At 35.0% G+C, this 19,868-nt stretch overlaps 1 protein-coding gene across 3 annotated transcripts in view; it reads left to right on the top strand.

Annotated features, from left to right (window-relative positions):
• Nucleotides 1–19,868, top strand: part of SCAPER (S-phase cyclin A associated protein in the ER) — a 508,094-nt gene that overhangs the window by 226,356 nt on the left and 261,870 nt on the right. The window lies entirely within an intron of this gene.

Here is a 19,868-nt window from a genome sequence, read left to right as displayed (position 1 = left end):
GAGATCATATGGTATTTGTCTTTGTTTGACTTATTTCACTTAGCATAATGCCCTCAGAGTCCATCTGTGTTGTTGCAAATGGCAAAATTTTATTCATTTTTACGGCTGAGTAATATTCTATTGTGTATATACACTTATACACACCCCACATTTTCTTTATCCATTCACCTGTTGATAGACACTTAGGTTGTTTCTATATCTTGGCTATTGTAAATAATGCTGCAGTGAACATGGGGTGCACATATCTTTTCAAGTTGGTGTTTTCATTTTCTTTGAGTAAATACCAGAAGTGTAATTACTGGATCGTATAGTACTTCAATTTTTAGGTTTTGTTTTGTTTTTTTGTGGAACCTCCATACTGCTTTCCATAGTGGCTACGCCAGATTACATTCCCAGCACAAGGGTTCCCTTTGTTCACATCCTCACCAACAGTTGTTACTTCTTGTCTTTTTGATAGCCATTCTGACAGGTGTGAGGTGATATCTCATTGTGGTTTTGATTTGCATTTCTCTGATGATTAGTGACATTATACATCTTTTCATGTGTATGTTCCCCATCTATATGTCATCATTGAAAAGTGTTCAGATCTTCTGCCCATTTTTTAATCAGATTTTTTGTTTGTTTGTTTTTGAGTTGTATGAGTTATTTATATTTTGGAGATTACCCTTTTATCAGATGTATGATTTGCAAATATTTTCTCCCTCCTAGTAGTTGCCTTTTCATTTTGTTAATGGTTTCTTTTGCTATGCAGAAGTTTGCTAGTTTGATGTGTTCACACTTGTTGATTTTTTGGTGCCAAATCCAAAAAAATCTTCACCAAGACCAATGTAAAGGAGCTTACCACCTGTGTTTCCTTCCAGTACTTTTATGGTGTCTTGTCTATAATCCATTTTGGGTTAATTTTTATATATGGTGTAAGATAGTGTTCCAGTTTCATTCTTTTGCATGTGACTGTCCAGTCTTCTTAATACTATTTACTGAAGACCCTGTCCTTTCTCTGTTATTTATTCTTAGCTCCTTTATTGTGTATTATTGACCATGTATGTGCATTTTTCTTTTCTGGGTTCTCTTGTTCTGTTGATATATATGTCTGTTTTTATGCCAATACCATACTTTTTTGATTACTGTTACTTTGTAATGTAGTTTGAAATCAGAGTATGATACCTCTAGCTTTGTTCTTTCTCAGGATTTCTTTGGCTGTTTGGTTCTTTTATGGTTTCATACAAATTTGAGAACTGTTTGTTCTAGTTCCATGAAAAATGTCATTGGAATTTTGATATGGATTGCACTGAATCAGTAGATTGCTTTGCATATTATGGACATTTTAGCAATATTCTTCCAATCCTTGAGCACAGAATATCCATGTATTCAATGTTTTCTTCAATTTCTTTCATCAGTGTCTTGAAGTTTTTAGTGTACAGGTCTTTCACCTTCTTGGTTAAATTTAATACTGGATTTTTTTTGATGTAATTATAAATGGGATTATTTTTTAGGTTTTCCTTTCTGATAGTTATTAGCATATAGAAATACATCAGATTTTTATATATTGATTTTATACCCTGCAACTTTACTGAATTCACTTATTCTTACAGTATTTTGGTGGAGTCTTTAGCGCTATATAGTATCATGTCATCTGAAAATAGTGACAATTTTATTTCCTCCTTATCAATATAAATACCTTTTATTTCTTTTTCTTGCCTAGCTTCTCTGGCTAGTACTTACAATACTATGCTTAATAAAATTCGTGAGAGTAGACATCCTTGTCTGTGGGAAATAAGTTTAAGAATTCTGTATGCTTGCACCAGTGGGTTAACAAGGCTTAGGGCGGAAAGCCACTACAGGGCAAAAGTGCCCAAGGCCAGTCATTAAGTAAGACAAAGCATAGAGGTGGAAAGCCGCCACCTGGGTGAAAGCGCTCAAAGTTAGTCACTAACTAAAACAAGGCTTAGGGCAAAAAGCTGTCTCCACAGGATGAAAGCATTTGAGAACAATTAGAGGTGGAAAGCTGCTGTGGGGTGAAAGTGCCCAAGGTTAGCTAATGAAAAGGGTGCTTTGTTAGCCTTGAGGCAGCATGCTCCAGCAATCGTAAACTTTGGAGATAACAGCTAGTTGGCTGTATTGTCACAGAGAAACTGTTCATCTGGCACCAATATAGCATTGTGCTTTAATCTCAACTTCTAATGCCACTCGCCCCCCAAACCCTTTGCTTCTTACACAAATTAATGGTCACTATCTTATTGTTTTCTTCTGCGCATTCACTGCATTTGTAAAATCTTTTTTTTTTAATTTTTTAAATTTATATATATATATATATATATATATATATATATGAAATTTATTGACAAATTGGTTTCCATACAACACCCAGTGCTCATCCCAAAAGGTGCCCTCCTCAATACCCATCACCCACCCTCCCCTCCCTCCCACCCCCCATCAACCCTCAGTTTGTTCTCAGTTTTTTTGTTTTTTTTTTTTAATTTTTTTTTTCAACGTTTATTTATTTTTGGGACAGAGAGAGACAGAGCGTGAACGGGGGAGGGGCAGAGAGAGAGGGAGACACAGAATCGGAAACAGGCTCCAGGCTCTGAGCCATCAGCCCAGAGCCCGACGCGGGGCTCGAACTCACGGACCGCGAGATCGTGACCTGGCTGAAGTCGGATGCTTAACCAACTGCGCCACCCAGGCGCCCCTGTTCTCAGTTTTTAACAGTCTCTTATGCTTTGGCTCTCTCCCACTCTAACCTCTTTTTTTTTTTTTTTTTTTTTTTTTTCCTTCCCCTCCCCCATGGGTTCCTGTTAAGTTTCTCAGGATCCACATAAGAGTGAAAACATATGGTATCTGTCTTTCTCTGTATGGCTTATTTCACTTAGCATTACACTCTCCAGTTCCATCCACGTTGCTACAAAAGGCCATATTTCATTTTTTCTCATTGCCACGTAGTATTCCATTGTGTATATAAACCACAATTTCTTTGTAAAATCTTGAGAGCTCAATAAAATAGAGACAAAACCCCTGTTTGGGGCTCTTGTCTCCTCCTGGATATCAGCCTGTCTCGTATTCAATTCTGTGTCCACTCTCTTGCTGGACAAGAGAGAATTCCAGACTCAAAGTCTGAGACACTTGTCATGTTCTTGATCTTAGAAGAAAAGCTTGCAACTTTTGACTTTGTCATATATAGCTTTTATTATATTTAGGTATGTGCTCCCTATACCCATTTTGTTGAACGTTTTTATCAAAAATGGATGTTGAGTTTTATCAAATGCTTTTTCTGGATCTATCAAAATGATGCTATTTTTAATTTTAATTTTGCTAACGAAGTGTATTATGTTGATTCATTTGGGAAAATTGAACCATATGTGCAACTTGGGAATAAATCTCAATCATGGGGTATAACTCTTAATGTGTTGTTGAATTTTGTTTGCTAATATTCTATTGAGGATCTATAATAATTTTTGAATATTAAATCAAGCTTATATTCCTGGAATAAACACCCTTTCCTTAGTATTTATTATCTTTTCTACATATCGTTAGATTTAATTTACTAACTCTTTATAAAGGATTGTCACATTTATGCTTATGATGAATATTGATCTGTAGTTACCTTACAATGTCTTTGGTTTTGGTATCAAGAGAATGTTGGCCTCATTAAATGAGTTTGAGAACTAGTCCCTTTTCTATTTTTGAAGGGATTTCTAGATGATTGGGTTTTTCTTATTCAAATGATAATATTCATAAGTGAAGTCATATTTCTTCCATCAGTTTTGGTAATCTGTGTCTTTCAAGTAGTTTGTCCATTTGATCTAAGTTGTTGAACTTATTAATGTAAAGTTGCATACAGTTGTCCGTTATACTTACGGTTTTTGGTACTGTACATAGGAAGGTTGGAAGTCAACACTCACTCCATCCTAACAAAAAGTCAAAATCTGAACAAACTGAAAAATTAGCAACTCTTCTTAGGATCTGTAAGACAAGTGAAATAAAAGGGCAAACTGCAGCCCCTAAAAGTGGAGAAACAGACAGGCAAGTAGAGACTTACAGGTTACTAGACCAGATACCTATAAGCAGAAACCTCTGTAGAAACCAGTACTGGGATAAGAAAACCTGCATCTCTGGAGGTTCAGTGTGGACAAGGCTTAGAGTCAAAACTACAGGATATCCCCACACTTTGTTAAGTTTTACCTCCAAGAGTTTGACCATGTTCTTATATTGAATGCCAGAGAAAAATCTTGCCACACTTCTACTTCCAGCATGGGGAGGGGATAAGGAACCATTTTGAAATATAAAGATGCCTGCCCTGAGGCAAAAGTATTTAATCAGAGCCTAACATGCTGGTGGTTTAGCAGAGATTAATTGACTTGAGGGAAGGAAAATACCTTCCCTTTAATCTTTCACCTGAAGGAAGGGAGAGAGAAGGGAAATACTCAACTCCAGCCCATTTTAGCCATTCTGTCCTACCTCAGGGAAGAAAAGAGCCTGAGAAGCACTTGTGAAGTTTAAAGTTAACAGGCCCTGGTACAATAAAAGACAGACATAATCACGGGAGTAGAGAATGTTCTCCTTCTCTCATACCTTATTACCATATTACTAAAGGCCTATTTATAACAGTTCCATATACTCTGTCTATATCATGTCTAGCTGTCAAGTAAAACTACAGGACTTACTAAAAGGTAAAATATGGTTTGAAGAGACAGAGCAAACATTGGAGTTAGACTCAGATATGCTAGGGATATTGGAATTGTTACACTGGAAATTTAAAACAATTTGATAAATATGCTAAGTGTTCTAATGGATAAAGTTGACAGCATGCAAGAAGAGAGGACAATTTAAGCAGAGAGAAATTCTAAGAAAGACTAAAAAAGAAATACTAGAGGTTAAAAACACTGCAGTAGAAATGAAAAATACCTTTGATGGGCTTATTACTATACTGGACATGACTGAAGAAAGCATCTCTGAGCTTCAAGATATTGAAAAAGAAACTCCCCCACCAAACCCCTGAAATAGACTCACAAATACAGAGAACAAATTGATGGTTGCCAGAGGGGACATGAGGGAGAGATGAGTGAAATAGGTGAAGGGGACAAAAGGGTACAAACTACTAGTTATAAAATAAATAAGTCATGAGGATGTAAAGTACAGCATAGGGAATATAGTCAATAATACTGTAATAACTTTTTATGATGACAGATGATAACTACACTTATGGTGAGCATTTCACAACGTATAGAATTGTGAAATCTCTATGTTGTATACCTGAAACTAATATAATATTGCATGTCAACTGTACGTAAATAAAAAATAAAAATTCAGGGTGGCTTGGTGGCTCAGTTGGTTGATTTCTGCTCAGGTCATGACCTCACAATTTGTGAGATCAAGCCCTGCATCAGGCTCTATACTGACAGCGCATGGCCTGCTTGGGATTCTCTCTCTGCTCCTCCCCTGCTTGTGCTGTCTCTCTCTCTGTCTCTGTCTCTCTCTCAAAATAAATAAACATAAAAAAATTAGAATTAAAAATAGTGTTAGGTGTGTGAGACAGTTAATTAAAAAATACTTTAGTAAAAAAGAAAAAACTTCCAAAACCAAAAGCAACAGAAAAGACTGAAAAAAAAAAAAACCCCAAAACCCTCAAAACATAATATCTAAGATCTATGAGACAACTACAAAGCACATAACGTGTAAATGAGAATACAGGAAGGGGAAGGTAGGGCAAAAGGAACAGAAGCAGTATTTGAAGCAGTGATGACTGAGAATTTCTCCAAATTAATTTCAGATACCAAACCACAGATCCAGGAGACTCAGATAACCTCAATCATGATAAATGATTCCCCTCCCCCCCCACCCCCGCCAAAATCCAAATGACACATTGGCGTATATTCAAGCTCAGAAAAACAAAAAGAATCTTGAAAGAAAGCAGAGGGAAGAAAATGCCATACTTATGGTGGAACAAAGATAAGAATTACATCCAGCTTCCCTTCAGAAAGCATGCATGAAAGCTCATATGGAGCATTCATTAAGGTAGACCACATTTGGGGCCAGAAAAGACACCTTAACAAATTTAAAAGAATAGAAATCATACAGTGACTATTATTAAACCACAGTGGAATTATAATAGAAATCATGATTAGAATGCTGAAATTTCCCCAAATGCTTGGTGATTAAAGAAAACACTTTTAAGTGATACATTGGTTAAAGAGGAAATCTCAAGAGAAATTTAAAAATTATTTTGACCTAAATGAAAATGAAAATACAAGTTACCAAAATTTGTGTGATTCAGTAAAAGCAGTACTTAGAATTAAATTTGGATATTAGAAAAAAGAAAGATCTAAAATCATCTAAGATTCCACCTTAGGAAACTAGTAAAAGAAGAACAAATTAAATCTGAAGTAAGCAAAACAAAAGAAATAAAAATTATTGCAGAAGTCAATGAAATTGAAAAGAAATCAATAGAGAAAATCAAGACCAACACCAATAATACTAGTTCTTTGAAAGATAGATAGCATTGGTAAACTTCTAGTTAGGCTAAGAAAAAAAGGAGACACAAATTAATATAAATGGAAGAGGGGATATCAGTAAGATCCCATGGACATTAAAAGGATAATAAAGAAATACTATGAATATCTTTTTTCCCACAAATTTGATAACCTAGGTGAAATCAACAGTTTATTAAAAGACACAATTTACGGGGCGCCTGGGTGGCTCAGTCGGTTAAGCGGCCGACTTCAGCTCAGGTCATGATCTCGTGGTCCGTGAGTTCGAGCCCCGCGTCGGGCTCTGTGCTGACAGCTCAGAGTCTGGAGCTTGTTTCAGATTCTGTGTCTCCCTCTCTCTGACCCTCCCCCGTTCATGCTCTGTCTCTCTCTGTCTCAAAAATAAATAATTGTTAAAAAAATTAAAAAATAAAATAAAATAAAAGACACAATTTGCCGCAATTCACACAAAGAATAGACAATTTAATAGGTTTATATCTATTAAAGAAGTTGAATCAATAATTAACTTCCAAAATGAAGTACCAGGCCCAGATGGGTTCACTGGTAAAGTCTACCAGACATTTGAGGAAATTATACCAGTCGTGTACAGTGTCTTTCAGAGTATAGAAGCAGAAGAGATACTTAACCAACGCATTCTATGATGCCACCATTATTTAATACTAAAACCAGGCAAAGATATTAGAAGACAAGAAAATAGATCTCTTTTGTGGACATACATGCAAAAATCCTGAAAATAATATTAGCTAATTAAATCCAACAGTGTATAAAAAGAATTATGACCAAGTGGGACATACCCCAGATATGCAAGGCTGGTTCAAAATTTGGAAATCACTTAATATAATCCATCACCTCCATAGACTAAAGAAGAAAAATCACATGATCATATCAGTAGATGCAGACGAAGCATTTAACAAAACCCAGCACATATTCACAACAAAAACTCTCAGTAAACTAGGAATAGAAAAGAACTTCCTCAGCTTTTTAGAATATCTACAATATATGTGCAATTAATAAAATACTTAATGGTAAAAACCTGAAGCTTTCCCACTAAGATCAGGAACAAGGCAGGGATGTCCTCTCACCATTCATTTTCCACATCATAATGGAAGTCCTAGATACTGCAGTAAAACAAGAGAAAGAAATAAAAGGTATACTGGGCATCATGGGGAGGAAGGAAATAAAACTGTCCTTGTTTGCAGATGACATGATTATGTACATAATAAATTTGGAAGAATTGACCAAAAAAAAGCCCTCCTGGGACTAATAATTATAGTAAGGTTTCAAGATGTGAAGTTAATATACAGTGGTCATTTTTCTCTTTACTGGCATTGAATGTAGAATTTGAGATGGAAGAAAAAAACCACAATACCACATACATTAGTAACCCCCCAAATTAAATACATAGGTATAAACCTAACAAAATATGTACAAGCTCTATGTAGGAATACTACAAAATCCCATCAAGTTATTTTATGGATATTGGCAAACTAATTCCAGAGTTTATATGGAGAGGCAAAAGACCCAGATTAGACACTATACTATTGAAAGAGAAGAACAAAGTTGGAGGATTGACAATACCTAACTTCAGAACTTATTATAAAACTATAGTAATTAAGACAGTATGGTATTAGCAAAAGAATTGATAGATAGATCAATGCAAAAAATAGCCCAGAAATAGACCCATATAAACAGAGTCAATTGATCTGTGACAGAGGAACAAAGACAATAAAATATGGGAAGGATAGCCTTTTCAACAAATGGTGTTGGATGACTGGACATCCACAGCTAAAATTGAATCTGGACACTGATTTTACACTTTATACATGTCATTTACATTTGTCCAAACCCACAGAATATAGAACACTTAGAGTGAATCCTAATGTAAACTATGGATTTGGGGTGATAATAATGTGTCAGTGTAGGTTCAATAGTTGTAACAAATGTACCACTCTGTTGGGTGTTGTTGACCTTGGGAGAGGCTTAAGCATGTGTGGGGCAACAGGTATATGGGGAATCTCTATACCTTTCTCTCAATTTTTCAGTGAACCTGAAATTTCTATAAAAAATATAGTCTTAAAACATTTTTTTCTATCTTTTTAAACCTCTAAGATTCTATAGTGACATGGCTTTTTTTATTCCTGAAAATTGTGATTGTATTCTTTGATCACTCTGGCCAGGAATTTATCAATTTTAATTAATGAACTTAATTTATGAACTTTCACTGTCATTTGATTTTCATTTTGTTGTATTTCATTTATTTATATTTTAAATTCTTTCTTCCTGGGTTTTCTTTGTATTTATTTTGTCTGTCTCTCTAGATTCCTATTGTATCAGTTAATAAAGAATATTAACATTTATTATTATTCATATTCATTTATTATAATATTATTTCACACTTCCATTTCACACTTCAGTACTTTCCAGTTTGCTTCAAATTTTGAAGCTTTGTTGCTAGATACATACAAATTTAGTATTAATTTATCTCCTTGAAAAATTGATCCCGTTACCATTATATTTCTTAATATTATGATTCTTAATATTAATAACTTCTTAATATTTCTTATGATTAAGTCTACTTTAACTTTATCTATCTACTACTATCTATCTACTTTATCTAACTTTAGTATTCTCATGATAAATCTTTTCCCATTCTTTTAGTTTTAAACTTACAACTTTATCTCCTTATATATTTTTGTGTATTTCTTATAATTGTCTTTTGTGAGTCTTCCTTTTCTGTCTTTTCTGACACTATTTGCAGTTTTTAATCAGTTTATATTTACTGAAACTATTGCTGTGGTTGTTTTATGTTTCACTGTTATCTTTTTTTAATTAAAAAAAAATTTAATGTTTATTTAATCTTGAGAGAGAGAGTGCGAGCAGGGAGATGGGCAGAAAGAGAGGGAGACACAGAATCTGAAGCAGACTCCGCTCTGAGCTGTCAGCAAGTCTGATGGGGGGCTGAAACTCATGAACCATGAGATCATGACCTGAGCCAAGTCGGTCGCTTAACCAACTGAGCCACCCAGTTAACATTTGATATATGTGACACTCACTACCTCAACTGAATTGTAAACTCTTTTATGGCAGAGTCTATGTCTTATACATATTCCCCTTCTTTACATGGTGAAGTAACAGGTGTACAGCAGGTGTTTCCTTTTACTCAGGGATTACTGTCCTAGGCTACTAGTTGATACATGAAAAACAGTAATTCTGTATATACTTTAGGAATTTTCATTGTTGTTCATAACAGAAGGGCTAGTATGATACTAGCTAATCTATAATGACTGAAAACAAAATTGTCAAGCAGCATTATCAACATTTCTCCAGTTATTTTTGCTTTAGCACTTACCATCTTCTAAAGTACTATGTATTATTTATTATACTATGTGTATTAGTATACATATATACTATGTATTATATATATTATACTATATTATTTAATATAGTATGTATATTATTTATTTACACATTCCTTTTCTCCCACTGGAATATATACATGAGGATTTTTGTCTCTATTTTTGCACCTATTAGGTTTTCAACAAACATTAGTTAAAAAGAATTAGATGAGATTGGATTATGAAATTAGTGTTCATATCACTGGGATTTCTTTGGCTTTATAAAAGTAGAGAAAAGAACTATGAATTTACTTTCATAAATCAGAATTCAGCCTTGAGGCATGATGGTCCATTCCAGGTTTAATGGTTATAGTTAGTGAGGGTAAGGCTGTAGGGACCTGATTTTAGATGATGTAAAACCAGAGATATTTGGTCTTCCTTTGACACCAGCTAGATGAGGGACATTGTCTAATGGCAAAGCCAGAATTAGCAGGTGGTTTAAATTGTGGGTATGTGTTCTAAAACTAATTAGTAAGGTTCTATATGACCTATACTGGATGAACTGTGAGAGTGTATGTGGTTCCTTGAAAGTTTTGGCATTCAGGCAAAAAATTTATTCTGAAAGAGGAGTCCATAAGAGGAGTCAGAACTTTGTTTGCTGCTGGAAATTAGGTGGAAAGGATCCATCATGTGGTGCAGAAGAACAAGAAAAGCAAGATAGGCAGTAAAGCTCTAATCACTAGACTGCATTTTAGAACAGAAGTGTGATGACATTAAGCAAGAAATTAGATTTGTGGGACAGATTGTCATTGATGTGGAGTTTGAATGGAGGTAGGAATGAGCAGGGGAGAGAGCTGCTAGTTAGAGCAACTATTAGAGTCATAGGTTTTCACTGTATATAGCCAGACCTGTGTCTGCAGTATTGGCAGCTTGCATATCACCTTTCAGTTATCCAGTGGTAATCACTAGGATAACAGAATCCTTATCTCTGAGAATAAAGGACTTTCAAGAAGATGTTCTGACATGATGGAAGGAGAGCAATGAGAGAATGAAGGTGTGTGTCTATGTATATCTATATACATATGAATAAATATAGGTATGTAAACATGTAAATGAATATATGAGAAGAGAAAGTGAATTAGGTGAAATTAGCTATCTGTCCATAATGTGTATTTATTTAGAGGTAAATTCAGGTATAGATACATGCACAGACAAACATAGAGTCTGCCTTGAATTTATGTTTGAGATATGATAGTGTTAATCCTTGGCTTACAGTTGACCAGTGAGCCCAACCATGGTCATGGAGACTGTAGTTGAGCAGAAGAGAGGCAGGGGAAAGATATAAGGGCTAACAACTATTATAGGATTCTGATGTAGAACTTTAAGGTGAAACCTTTTGCATCCTTTATATGTGTTGGTTATGTCCTCTGTGGTCTTAAGGAATCCATTCAACCCATTATTCAAATATTTGAATGATCAGCAAACAAAAGTGAATAGAACATAACTTCTACCCTTGTGACATTTACAAGGTATTAATAGAGATAAATTACATATAAATAACCCTTATATGAGACAGTGTGTCCACAGTAGCAGAAGAAAGGTACAAATAAGTATTTAGGTGAACTCCAGGGAGAATAAACTTAGTTATGCCTGGGTAGTCAGGGAAGACTACTTATAAAATTGATGATGATGATAAAAAGAAATACATATAAACAAAAAGTGGCTCATATTTATTAAGCTCTTTATTATGCCCCAGATATTGTCTTAGACTAGAAGTACCCATTATAAGCAAAATTAAAATAGTCTGTGAGTGTTCATTGTGTTGGTAATCCTAAGAGCAGAAACTTGAGTAATAGTTTAGATAGCCAATAATAAGGAGATTATCAAGTAATGTATGGCATGATGTTTTTAGAATATGTAACATGGGCATGTATTTATAATGTGGAATATGGAAATCCACTGTGTGCTTTTAAGAGAATGAGAGTGAAAAAGTTTGACCTGAAAGACTCTCTGAGACCCTCTGGAAATCAGATTATACTCTAAAAACTATCAGCCAATTAAATATGAAAAAACTCAATTGATAACAAGTGTTGTGTTGCTTTGCAATATGAATTGAATCATGAAACAGGACAATGATTTTCAAACTGTGATCCTTATACTTCTTGCATTGGAGTCAATTGAGATCCTTTTTAAAAGGTAGATTCACACCTAGACTTCAGCTTATTGATTCGGATTCACTTGGTTTTAGTTGAGAAATCTACATTTTAACAAGTTTTTAACTCCTAATGTACCTAACAATTTGACACCTATGATGTTTATAGGAATTTAGAAGTATGGAATCTTAGAGCTAGAAAAGACCTTAAGAATTTAGCTAGTTCTATTGCCTCATCTTACAAATGGAAGAAAACGTAGGCTCAAAGCCTAGGGTTCTAAAGGCTACAGTTATAATAAAAAAAATTGTTTTAACTTCCTCACACATAATTAGACAATGGTTCGTTAAGGATCAAAATTAAATGCCAGAATGTTTGGCACAGACATGTGGTGGAGGAGATGGATAGAAGAAAGAAATCCGAAAAAGATTATGTAGATGTCTTGATGTGAGCGAAGGAGACAGGAAGAAATTGCTGATGACCCTAGAGATTCTAGCTATATACCAATGTCCTTGACTGAAGTAGAGCCAAAAGAAGGAAATTCTGGCTTTTGTGACAACATGGATGGGCCTTAAGGGTGTTAAACTAAGTGAAAAAAGTCAGGGGAACAAATACTATATGATTCCACTTATATGTGGAATCTGAAAAAGACAAACTCATAGGAACAGAGTAGAAATGGTGATTGTCAGTGGCTTGGGAGTGAAGGAAATGAGATGTTGGTCAGAGTACCAGCTTCCAGCTATGAAATGAGTAAGTTCTGGGGATCTAATAAACAGGTTGGTGACAATCATTAGCAATACTATATAACTTGAAAGTTACTCGGGATAGAAGGAACATACTTAAAGATCACAAAAGCCATTTATGAAAAGCCCACAGCTAACATCATCCTCAACGGGGAAAAACTGAGAGCTTTTTCCCTGAGATCAGGAACACGACAGGGATGCCCACTCTCACCGCTGTTGTTTAACATAGTGCTGGAAGTTCTAGCATCAGCAATCAGACAACAAAAGGAAATCAAAGGCATCAAAATTGGCAAAGATGAAGTCAAGCTTTCGCTTTTTGCAGATGACATGATATTATACATGGAAAATCCGATAGACTCCACCAAAAGTCTGCTAGAACTGATACATGAATTCAGCAAAGTTGCAGGATACAAAATCAATGTCCAGAAATCAGTTGCATTCTTATACACTAACAATGAAGCAACAGAAAGACAAATAAAGAAAATGATCCCATTCACAATTGCACCAAGAAGCATAAAATACCTAGGAATAAATCTAACCAAAGATGTAAAGGATCTGTATGCTGAAAACTATAGAAAGCTTATGAAGGTAATTGAAGAAGACTTAAAGAAATGGAAAGACATTCCCTGCTCATGGATTGGAAAAATAAATATTGTCAAAATGTCAATACTACCCAAAGCTATCTACACATTCAATGCAATCCCAATCAAAATTGCACCAGCATTCTTCTCGAAATTAGAACAAGCAATCCTAAAATTCATATGGAACCACAAAAGGCCCCGAATAGCCAAAGGAATTTTGAAGAAGAAGACCAAAGCAGGAGGCATCACAATCCCAGACTTTAGCCTCTACTACAAAGCTGTCATCATCAAGACAGCATGGTATTGGCACAAAAACAGACACACAGACCAATGGAATAGAATAGAAACCCCAGAACTAGACCCACAAACGTATGGCCAACTCATCTTTGACAAAGCAGGAAAGAACATCCAATGGAAAAAAGACAGCCTCTTTAACAAATGGTGCTGGGAGAACTGGACAGCAACATGCAGAAGGTTGAAACTAGACCACTTTCTCACACCATTTACAAAAATAAACTCAAAATGGATAAAGGACCTAAATGTGAGACAGGAAACCATCAAAACCTTAGAGGAGAAAGCAGGAAAAGATCTCTCTGACCTCAGCCGTAGCAATCTCTTACTTGACACATCCCCAAAGGCAAGGGAATTAAAAGCAAAAGTGAATTACTGGGACCTTATGAAGATCAAAAGCTTCTGCACAGCAAAGGAAACAACCAACAAAACTAAAAGGCAACCAACGGAATGGGAAAAGATATTTGCAAATGACATATCGGACAAAGGGCTAGTATCTAAAATCTATAAAGAGCTCATGAAACTCCACACCCGAAAAACAAATAACCCAGTGAAGAAATGGGCAGAAAACATGAATAGACACTTCTCTAAAGAAGACATCCAGATGGCCAACAGGCACATGAAAAGATGTTCAGCGTCGCTCCTTATCAGGGAAATACAAATCAAAACCACACTCAGGTATCACCTCACGCCAGTCAGAGTGGCCAAAATGAACAAATCAGGAGACTATAGATGCTGGAGAGGATGTGGAGAAACGGGAACCCTCTTGCACTGTTGGTGGGAATGCAAATTGGTGCAGCCGCTCTGGAAAGCAGTGTGGAGATTCCTCAGAAAATTAAAAATAGACCTACCCTATGACCCAGCAATAGCACTGCTAGGAATTTATCCAAGGGATACAGGAGTACTGATGCATAGGGGCACTTGTACCCCAATGTTCATAGCAGCACTCTCAACAATAGCCAAATTATGGAAAGAGCCTAAATGTCCATCAACTGATGAATGGATAAAGAAATTGTGGTATATATACACAATGGAGTACTATGTGGCAATGAGAAAAAATGAAATATGGCCCTTTGTAGCAACGTGGATGGAACTGGAGAGTGTAATGCTAAGTGAAATAAGCCATACAGAGAAAGACAGATACCATATGGTTTCACTCTTATGTGGATCCTGAGAAACTTAACAGGAACCCGTGGGGGAGGGGAAGGAAAAAAAAAAAAAAGAGGTTAGAGTGGGAGAGAGCCAAAGCATAAGAGACTGTTAAAAACTGAGAACAAACTGAGGGTTGATGGGGGGTGGGAGGGAGGGGAGGGTGGGTGATGGGTATTGAGGAGGGCACCTTTTGGGATGAGCACTGGGTGTTGTATGGAAACCAATTTGTCAATAAATTTCATAAAAAAAAAAATAAATAAAAAATAAAAAAAAATAAAAATAAAAAAAAAACAACCACACACACACAAAAAAAAGTTACTAAGTATATACTAAATGTTCCGTCACACACACAAAATGGTAGTTATATGGGTATTGGAGGTGTTTACTAACCTTATTGTATTCATTTTGCAATATATACAGCTAGATATGGATATAGATATAAGGTGATTACATTGTACACCTTAAACTTACACTATGCTATATATCAATTATATCTCAATAAAGTTGGGGAAGAAAAGAAATAGGGGCACAGATAAAGATGATGTGATAGATGCTGTGTGGGTAGGTTTGAGCTATCAAAGGGATATCCCAGAGGAACTGGTAGACAGGGCTCCCATTTGTATGCGTGTTAAATGTCTACTTATTCTTTTTAACTGAAATTTATTTTTGTAAAAGTAATATTTTCCTCCTGTTCTTTGCCTTCAGCATTAGTCTGTGCAGGTATTTATAATACTGCCCTCCTGCTGGAAGCAGTAGCCTAACTGGTGAAAATGTCTCAAGACAGTTTTCAAGAAAAAATCTCATAATGTCTCAAAAGTATACTGTGCAAATCTAAATTTATAAAATGCAGATGGTAATGTGAAAGAAAATAAAGTTGGATAGCTAGAACAGGGTCACATTATAGAGAGCCTTGAATGCCATTTAGCAGATTGACTAGATCTTTTGGAAAGGAACCACCATAGGTAACAAAGGGAGTAACATCAAGAAGCCAGTGATTTGGGAAGATTTAAAACCTGTGCTATGCTACAGGGTTACAAGGTTAAGAACTTGAGTGAATAGGAGGTTATTCTACTAATCCAAGCATGAAGTGATAGGCCTTACATTATAGTATACTGCAGAAAAAATTAGGAGTAAAGAAAATAATCAAAAAGTGTTTTAATCTAATAATTTTTGATGATATATTATTTGAAAAAATGAAAAATAGAAAATAATTTTGAAATTTCAGTCCAAGGTACTATTGAGAAATCTAGTGAAGTGGATATACAATGGCAACCATGAGTTTTGCTTTAAAGTTGTAGAAGAAAAGACGAAGGTTGAACTACCAAGTGAAGAGCTAGAAAAGTTTGACATTTGGACTGAAAGCTGAAGTTATATAGTTAGCATACATTATTATAAGCATTCATTATTGTAATATTAAAATTTCAATGGTGAGAATAATAGTTATTAAATAGAAATTAAAGAAGATGAAGCCTTGCAAAGGGCAGTGATACTGAGCTGTAAAATACAGGGACAGAAACGTCAAGAAGGAATAGAGAGAAAAGGCCATTGTGTTTGATACTAATCAAGATCATTGCAGACTTTCAAGAATGCATTTTTAATGGAGTAGCATGTTTATATAATCATGATTCTGCCTCCATTTTTTCATTGTTGCCATTCTGTTTCTTGAATATACCTTAATGTATTGGCACTTAAAGTTCTGTCTACCCAATCTGAGCTTTCCCCAGATTTATCTGTGACCAGCTTCTTCACTTCATTCAAGTTTCTACTTAGAGTTATCATTATTATTTTTTTTAAGTTTATTCATTTTGAGAGAGAAGAGAGAGTATGTTGAAGGGGCAGAGGGAAAGAATCCCAAGCAGGGCCTGCACCATTAGTGTCGAACCCGATGCGGGGCTCAAACCCACAAACCGTGAGATTATGACCTGGGCCAAAATCAAGAGTCAGACGCTTAACCAACTTAGCCACGCAGGCACCCCTAGAGTAATTATTTAGAAATCTTTCACGAGGCCCTCTGTAAATCCCATGACTCCTCAACACACATATATATCCAGTTACTCTATATTGATTGTTCTGTTTTCTTCATAGCATTTCTTATTTTCAGATTTCTTTCCTTCCTTCCTTCCTTCCTTCCTTCCTTCCTTCCTTCCTTCCTTCCTTCCTTTCCCTCCTCCCTTCCTTCCATTTCCCCCCACTGTAAACTTTCATATGAGAATAGTTACCTTATTGAGCTTTTTATATCTGAGTTTTTTATATACTGTATGTTTAATGCTGAGAATAATTTTTGATACATTATACATACTCAATAAATATTTATTGAATGAATAATAAACATGAATATATGAGAAACTATCTGAAGAAGAAATAATAGTATTAAATCAGATTTCATTTGATTTTCTGTGAAACTAAAATTATTTGGGTATTCTTTTGTTTATTATTTACTTATTATTTTTTAAAATATAATTTATTGTCAAATTGGCCAATATACAGTATGCAAAATGTGCTCTTGGATTTTGGGTATTATTAAAATTGGCAAGATTAAAAGTGAAGAATGGGACACATGGGGTTTAATTACTTTATTTTTAAGTTTTTTATTTTAATTCCAGCAAAGTTAACATAGTGTTAATTTCAAGCGTACACTACAGTGATTCAGCATTTCTATACATTACTCACAGCTCGTCATCGTAAGTGTATTCTTTAATTGCCTTCAGCTATTTCACCCATCCCTCCACCCCCCACCCCCCACCCCTTTGGTAACCATGTTTGTTCTCTGTAGTTGAGAGTCTGTTTTTTGGTTTGTCTCTTTTTTTTCCTTTGTTCATTTGTTTTGCTTCTTAAATTCCACATGAGTGAAATCGTATGATTTGTCTGTCTCTGACTTATTTCACTAAGCATTATACTCTGTAGCTCCATCCATATTGTTGCAAATGGTAAAATTTCACTCTTTTTATGGCTGAATAATATTCCACATATACTTATGGAATAATATAATAATATTTTATTATAATTTATATATAATATAAATATAATATTATATATGTAATATAATATTCCATATAAATTCCATACACACACACACACACACATATATGCCATATCTTCTTTATCCATTCATCCATACATGGACCCTGGGGGTGCTTCCATCATTTGGCTATTATGTAAATAATGCTGCCATAAACATAGGGGTGCACGTAACCCTCTGAATTAGTGCTTTTGTATTTTTTGGGTAAATACCCACTAGTGCAATTAATGGGTCCTAATGTAGTTCTGTTTTTAACTTTTTGAGGAAACTGAATACTGTCTTCCACAGTGGCTGCACCAGTTTGTATTCCCACCAACTGTGCAAGAGAGGGTTCCTGTTTCTCCACATCCTTGCCAACACCTTTTGTTTCTTTTGTTGTTGATTTTAGCCATTCTGGCAGGTGTGAGGTGGTATCTCATTGTAGTTTTGATTTGCATTTCCCTTATGATGAGTGATGTTGAGCATCTTTTCATGTGTCTGTTGGCCATCTAGATATCTTAACAATATTTGTTCTTCCATTCCATGAGCATGAAATCCATTTATTTGTGTTGTCTTCAGTTTCTTTCATCGGTGTTTTATAGTTTTCAGAGTGCAGGTCTTTTGCCTCTTTGGTTAGGTTTATTCCTAGGTATTATTTTTGGTGCATTTTTAAATGGGATTATTTTCTTAATTTCTCTTTCTGCTGCTTTGTTATTAGTGTATAGACACTCAACCAATTTCTGCACATTGATTTTGTATCCTAGAACCTCAATAAGTTCACTTATCAGTTCTAGTAGTTTTTTGCTGGAGTCTATAGGGTTTTCTGCATTTAGTATCATATTATCTGCAGATGATTAAAGTTATACTTCTTCCTTACCAATTTGGATGCCTCATATTTCTTTTTCTTGTCTGATTCATGTGCCTAAGACTTCCAGTATTATGTTGAATAAAAGTGGGGGAGAGTGGACATCCTTGTCTTGTTCCTGACCATAGGGGAAAGCTCTCACTTTTTTTCCCATTGAATATGTTTGCTCATATAAAGCTTTTATTGTGTTGAGGTGTGTTCCCTCTAAATCAACTTTGTTGGGGGCTTTTATCATGATTGGTGTTAAACTCTATCAGATGTTTTTTTCTGCATCTACTGAAATGATCATATGGTTTTTATCCTTTGTCTTGTTGATGTGATGTGTCACTTTGATTAATTTGTGAATATTGACCCACCCTTGCATCCCAGGAACAAATCACACTTTGAGTGTGGTGAATGATTTCTTTAATGTATTGCTGGATTGGATTCAGTTTGGTAGTATTTTATTGAGGTTTTTTGCATCCTCAAGGTTTTTGGTCTGTAGTTCTTATTTTTAGTGGTGTCTTTATCTGTTTTTGGTATCAGGATAATTCTGGCCTCATAGATTGAATTTGAAATTTTTCCTTCCTTTTCGATATTTTGGAATAGTTTGAGAAGAATAGGTATTAACTCTTTAACTATTTGGTAGAATTCGCCTGTGAAGCCATCTGGTCCTGGACTTCCGTTTGCTGGGAATTTTTTTATTACTGATTCAATTTCATTGCTGGTAATTGGTCTGTTCAAAATTTCTATTTCTTCCTGCTTCAATTTAGGGAGATTATATGTTTCTAGGAATTTACCCATTTCTTCTAGGTTGTCCAATTTGTTGGCATATAATTTTTCATAATATTCTCTTATAATTGTTTGTATTTCTGTGGTGTCAGTGGTTATTTTTTTCTTGTGTTACTGATTTTATTTGAGTCTTCTCTCTCTCTCTCTCTCTCTCTCTCTCTCTCTCTCTCTCTTTGATGATTTTGATGAGTTTGGCTAGAAGCTTATCAGTTTTGTTGATCTTTAGAGAACCAGTGTTGATTTCATTGATCTGTTATTTTTTTAGTTTCTATTTCACTTACTTCTGTTCTAATCTTTATCATTTTCTTCTGCTGATTTTGTGTTTTGTTTTTTGTTTTTTGTTTTTTGTTTTTTTTTGCTAGCTCCTTTAGGTGTAAGGTTAGCTTGTTTATTTGTGATTTTTCTTCCTTCTTCAGATAGGCCTGTATTGCTATAAACTTCCTTCTTAAATCAGCTCTTGCTATATCCCAAAGATTTTTTTTCAAAAGTTTTTCTTT

The sequence above is a fragment of the Lynx canadensis genome, chromosome B3, assembly GCF_007474595.2.
Source record: "Lynx canadensis isolate LIC74 chromosome B3, mLynCan4.pri.v2, whole genome shotgun sequence".
NCBI classification, from domain to species: Eukaryota; Metazoa; Chordata; class Mammalia; order Carnivora; family Felidae; genus Lynx; species Lynx canadensis.
The sequence above is the reverse complement of the archived record's forward strand: the minus strand, read 5'-3'. Positions and strand labels throughout refer to the sequence as shown.